Source organism: Porites lutea, chromosome 9 (genome assembly GCF_958299795.1).
Source record: "Porites lutea chromosome 9, jaPorLute2.1, whole genome shotgun sequence".
NCBI lineage: Eukaryota > Metazoa > Cnidaria > Anthozoa > Scleractinia > Poritidae > Porites > Porites lutea.
The window spans coordinates 9,938,335-9,944,334 of NC_133209.1; the positions used below are offsets into that span (position 1 = coordinate 9,938,335).

The following is a 6,000-nucleotide window of genomic DNA, read 5'->3' on the forward strand; positions in this document are numbered from 1 at the left end:
CCCCTTCCTCTTCGTCACCACTTGACGCAGGTGAATCATCTGATTCAATTGACCCCTGGAGCAATGCAACTAGGAGTTGCTCTTCAAGGCAGCTCAAACAGAAGTTGTTTCCATCTTTTATTATTTGAACTTTCCCGATGATATACACTCAGGTGAATTTCTATCGTCACGGTGCCCAGTCTGGTATACAAGGGGATCTTCTTCTGACTGTTCCAGCCATCTCAAACCCATGTGATCTTCCAGTAATGCGTCACCATTATAGTGGAGATCTTTTAAAAGAACTGCAAGGAAGAAAGGATGATATACCTCTTGTAATTGTGCTTGAGAGCAACTACGTCGCCTTTTGAATAGATAATCTCATATTTTTTTTGGCGGCGCCTTGAACTGTAGTTTGTCCTTCACTCCCTTGAACCTCTTTCGGCAGATCGACCTCTCTATATGCCGACGCATTCCTTCTGAACATACTCAGAGCAAGTAGAAGTGTACCAGCACTTTCTTTGGTCTTCCCTCTTGTTTGTTGCTGTCGTACACCCCATCCGAATTCCTTCGCAAAGCTCTTCAATGCCTTTCTTTGTCGCTCCTTTCCCTCCGCCCTTGTTTCCTCGTCCATATCCTCCTTAAGGTTTACTCTTGCCGTGCGACTTTCGAAGCCATTCCGGTGCCTTTGGACCCAGCTTTCTCTGTGTGTAATGGCTTTGAGGACCGGTATAAAAGATAAATGAGGATTGGTAGAGCCTCTCTATTGATTCTAAAAGGCAGCTGGGCCGCCGCAATGCGTATTCGTTCAGAGCTGGTGTTGTCACTCCACTAAAAAATTCAGGCTTCAAATCTAAGGTGGTGATACCTTTCGGGGCCAACCATTACATAAGCCGAGGCCGAATAGCCCAAAGGGCCGAAAAAATTCTTGTAGATCAATATTGTCACTAAAGTCTATAAATTTTGGGCAAAACAAAATAGCCACTGAACGAATGAGGTCTGAAAAAATCTTGCATGAAAAAAACTAACCCATCCCCGGCTCAAAAATCAAATAGTGGGCCCCTTACTGGTGGCCCTTCATGCTGAGTGCTACAATATATTAAATACCTGCAGACTCTGCTACTTGTACCTAGTATGCAACATTCCTTCCACTAATTCAACCGTTTATTTTATAAAAAAAAAACTAAAGAAAATAAACTATTAAGGTTTTGTTACTTTTATTTCACCGAGGTAAATCTTCGATGTTCCACTTATTTTCACTAATTCTACACTGTAATTTCAGACTATTTATCATACAAGCATTTATCAGTTACACAGTAATGGAATGTGTCCTTTACTTTCCCGGCCCAATACTAGTACTGGAAGGTGAACCGATCTCGGTTTCTCATCAGAGTTCGAGATGACTCTAAAACTCCATGCAGTTAGAGCAGATTTATTAAATTGCGAGAAAGCATTTATTTTGCAACAAAGCGCGCAAACTCATTTTACTTTTGTATTCTACTTTTGACGTCCATTCTAATTAAGTACTTTTAAGAGTTAAGGTACTGGTCAAAAAATACGAATCTTGATTTATAGTCGCCTTGTGACTTGCTTGCAGCGATGAGGCAATCGGGACCTATACAGTAAATTCCACTTTCAATGAATCGGTTTGTCTATTGTCCTGGAGGTATTGTTATGTTTGATCGGCCGAAAAACTCTATGCTTGGACCCTTGCCAGGAGTAAATCAGTCAAGGAAGTACTTACATACCTTTCTCTGTCACAGGATTTCTTTTTGTCCTTTGCTTCTTCCCCATTTCTCGCAGAAAAAGGTATGTATAAATCGCTTTCTCTGCCTTCTGGCGTTGACAGCGCGTTGAGGAGTTGCGTTACAAAGCGAGAAAAGTGACTTGAGATTCATATTACGGTGCTCTCAACAATTAATAAATTAAGAATATGATACCATGTTTTCGTCAAACAACCAGGACTTCATATGACAGGAACTGCCGCCAGCCGGAAGCAAGAATAGGTAATGAACCTCGGCCAGGAAATACTGTGGACACAAACCTTATTAAGCGGAAAATATTGTGATAAGAGATTTTTATACCGTGTAATAAATCTGATCCCTGATTCGGGCTCAAAAGCCTTGTGATCCCTGATCCCATTCTTCTGAGCCCTGAGCCCTTTCCTCTGAGCCCTGATCCCACTCGTATTTTAGGCTTTGAGCCCTGAGCCCATATACCATGTTACGACCCTGATGTTGTGTACTTTAACTGCTAAATTGCCACGGGAGAGAAGAGGACATCGTCTGAGAATCAGGCTGCAACTTGTTTATTGGTTGCATATGAACTCAAAAAAGTGACTGATGGAGGCGTTCAACTGGTTTTCTCTTTCTCGATTCTCTTTCCGCTATTAAATTGAGTCGAACTTACCGGATGTATGCACAGTTTGCTTTAGTTGAACACTCCGGAAAAAAAAGGTTCTGATTTTTGTCAAAAAGTCAGCCACCTAGAGTCAAGTGCAAATTTTTCTAAGTGCTGAGAGTGGAAAGCAATTTCACGTGGCACCATGCTCAAGCTCACAGAACATACAGCAAAGTCGCTAAGCCATTCTCTCTTTGGTAGCTCCTGTATGACACTTCGTTCCGTGACTCGCGAGTGTGGGAATCTTTCAGTTCTTGTTGCTAATTCACTGGAGACAATCTAAGGCCGCAATCTAATTGGTCAGTATTTTTTGCCTCAGATCGCATTACACCTTGCGTTTAGGATCGTTGAATGAAAGACGCAAATTTTCGTAAAAGTTTATCCCGTGGTTTTATATTATCCTTGGTTTTGCTCTCGCTCCGCTCGCTAGGAAACCCGTTGACTTGTAACAAGTCTATGAATCCAGTTGCGTTTCTGAAATGTGAGTTCCGGTTGTGTTTTTGGATTGCATTGTTAGAAAGTATCGAGTAAAGAACACACTACTCAGTAAGGTGTTTTGTTTGCTATATATCAACGAAGAACAGTGGTGTTTTGCTTCGTAATATTTAACTCCTTTTAATTTTCATAGAATAAATGTTAAATGGAGCAGCGTGGTGTTTGCGATCGACTGAAGGAAATACGTCTGCAAAACGCCGAAAATCACGTGTATATATAGGCAAGCATCAAATCAACAAACTCGAAACACAACATGCAGGAACATACAATATTGCTATTTGTTATGGAGTAGGAAAAAGGTACAGTCGATTGAAATTATTTTGGAGTGAAACGACTCTTTCATTATTTGGTTCGTGACACGCTTCATTTTACATATCAGATAAAATAATATGACGATGACACATATGAACATCGGAATGTCAACCGGCTCCGATTGAATCGGCAAAGTTTTTATCGTAATCGGAAACGGCAACTGGTGCCTATAGATCGGTACCGATTCCGATCAATCGGTAAATTAATGGGGTCCGTTTCCCATGATCGGGTTCCCTGCCGATATTTGGACGCGTTCCCTAAGCCCGTCATCAGAGAATCAGCAGAATCCACTAAGCTTAGAATTGTGTATGACGCTTGAAGAGCCAAGGCTAACAAGAAGAGTCCCTCACTGAACAATTTCTTGGAAAAAGGACCATCTCTTCAGAACCTCCACTGGGATGTGCTAGTTCACAAACGCCTGAAACCAATAACATTAGCTGGTGACCTCAAACAAGCATTCCTCCAAGTGCGCATTAGAGCAGGAGATAGAGACATCTTGTGGTTCCACTGGTTCAAGGACACAACAACGTTTGAAGTTGAAGTTTTAAGGTTCACCCATGCTTTGTTTGGCCTTGTGCAATCACCATTCTGGCTGGGTGGGACGATGCAATATCATCCACAAAGTCTGAATGTAAGATACATGTACCCAAAAAAGTGGACGAAATCCTGAAGGGCCTATATGTGACCTCATTTTAATTTAGGAAAAGGGATATTAAGGTGAAAGGCATTTTAAACACATTTATACTTCTAACGCATTTAAACGGTGTTTTAACATGTCATTTTGCTGTTTTAACACATCTTTAACTCGTTGACAATTTGATAACTGGTGGAGAAACAACAAATGATATGTGCCATTCTGAAGAACATGGCTGTTGCAATATTATTTTGGTGAAGCAGGTTTTGAGCTCCACAAGTGGTACTCCAACGAACAAACTTTAGAATCCGAAGCTAGCAGTCTGCAAGAAGATGAAAAGCGAAGTTATGCAAAGGAACAATTTGGCATTAAACCCGGTGAGACCAAGATGCTTGGGCTACCTTGGGACAAACTCAAGGACATGATGGCAGTGACCTTCCCAGTATATGAGACCTTGAATAAACACAGCTTCTGGAAGACAATGCGAGTGACGGCATGGATTATGCGCTTTGTATGAAACTGTAAGGAGAACAAGTCAGAGGGGCTTGCTGGCCCTTTGACCACACCTGAGACAGACAAGGCAGTCCATTGGTGGGTAAAAAGAGCACAAGAAAGCAACATGGAGAACAGCAAAGGGATGAATGAATGTTGTGGAAGAATACAATTCATTAGGAAGCTATTCAGTTTACCTGGCACCAAATGTATTGCTATCAGAGAAGTTAATACAAGATGCCCATGCATTCACATTACACGGGGTAGTGGGCCTTACCATGACCTACATCAGATGCGATTACTGGATGCCTCGCCTGAGACCTTTAACAAAGAAGGTTAATCATAGTGTTTTTGGATGTAAAAGGTTTCAGGCTGCAGCCTTTCAAAACCCACCACCAGGAAATCTGCCAGTTGAATGCACCACTGGTTCAGTTCCTTTCCAAGTCGTGGGTGTGGACTATGCCAGTCCAATTTCAAACAAGGCCAGTTCCAAGAGAGAAACCAGAAAAGCCTACCGGTATATCCTGCTGTTTGCAGAGGTGTTTATCAAGAGTTTCAAGCAGGTCATAGCAAGAAGGGGGAGGCCCCAAAAGGTGTACTTTGGTGATGGTAGAAGTTTCATGACCGCTGCGAGATGGTTACGAGGTGGGGAGCAGGGATGGCGCAGTGGTGAGAGCACTCGCCTTCCACCAATGTGGCCCGGGTTCGATTCCCGGACTCGACGTCATATGTGGGTTGAGTTTGTTGTTGGTTCTCTTCTCTGCTCCGAGAGGTTTTTCTCCGGGTACTCTGGTTTTCCCCTCTCCGCAAAAACCAACATTTGTAAATCCCAATTTGATCCGGAATGCTCGAGCGTTTAATACAGGAGTCCTGGGCTTGGGAGATTGGGCAACCACTCCTCACGCTATCGAGCTTAAATAAAATAAATTTAATTTAATTTAAATATCAACTGGCAGTTAAACCTCAGCCGAGCCCCTTGGTGGGGTGGTCAGTTTCAGAGGCTAGTGGGGCTGGTAAAACAGGCCTTATACAAGTCAATTAGAGGAGCTAATCTTACTTGATTAGAACTCAAAGTAGTTATTCTAGATGCCGGAATTGCTCTCAATAACCATTCCTTATCTTACGTTGAAGAAGATGTACAACTGCGTGTACTGACACCTCAGAGCATGAAGTTTGGTCAGCCCAACCTGTTATCCAAGGAAGATGTTGATTCAGTTAAAGACAAGGATCTCAGGAAACGTTCAAGATATCTCGGGCATTGCAAAGATGTGTTATGGTTCCGATGGACAGGGGAGTAGATCAAGACCTTGAGAGAAAGGCATAACCTCAACCATAACAAAGGTGGACCACCCATTGAGCAAGGAGACATTGTTCTAATAATACAGAGTGATGAGCGTAACAAGGGCAAGTGGAATATTGGCATTGTGGTAAAGCTGATCAAAGAAAGAGACGGGAACGTCTGATGAGCAAGATTGAGGGCAAGGAAATCCTTCCCGGGATGAGCTATTCAACAATTGTGTCCTATGGAGCTATCATGTGATCGCTTCAAGGAACCATCTAAGTTCCACTACCTAACCCACATGCCAGAGTGACTACTCCCAGGACAGCTACTATTACAGCAGTAAAGAACATTAAGGACATTGCAGAGTGGGAAAAAGAAATGATTTGAACATTTGATTGACGTTTGATTC

The 6,000-nt window shown here is 42.5% G+C and overlaps 1 protein-coding gene across 3 annotated transcripts in view; it reads right to left on the bottom strand.

Annotated features, from left to right (window-relative positions):
• The window catches only part of LOC140947893 (EGF domain-specific O-linked N-acetylglucosamine transferase-like), a 34,513-nt gene that overhangs the window by 23,471 nt on the left and 5,042 nt on the right, over positions 1-6,000 (bottom strand). The window lies entirely within an intron of this gene.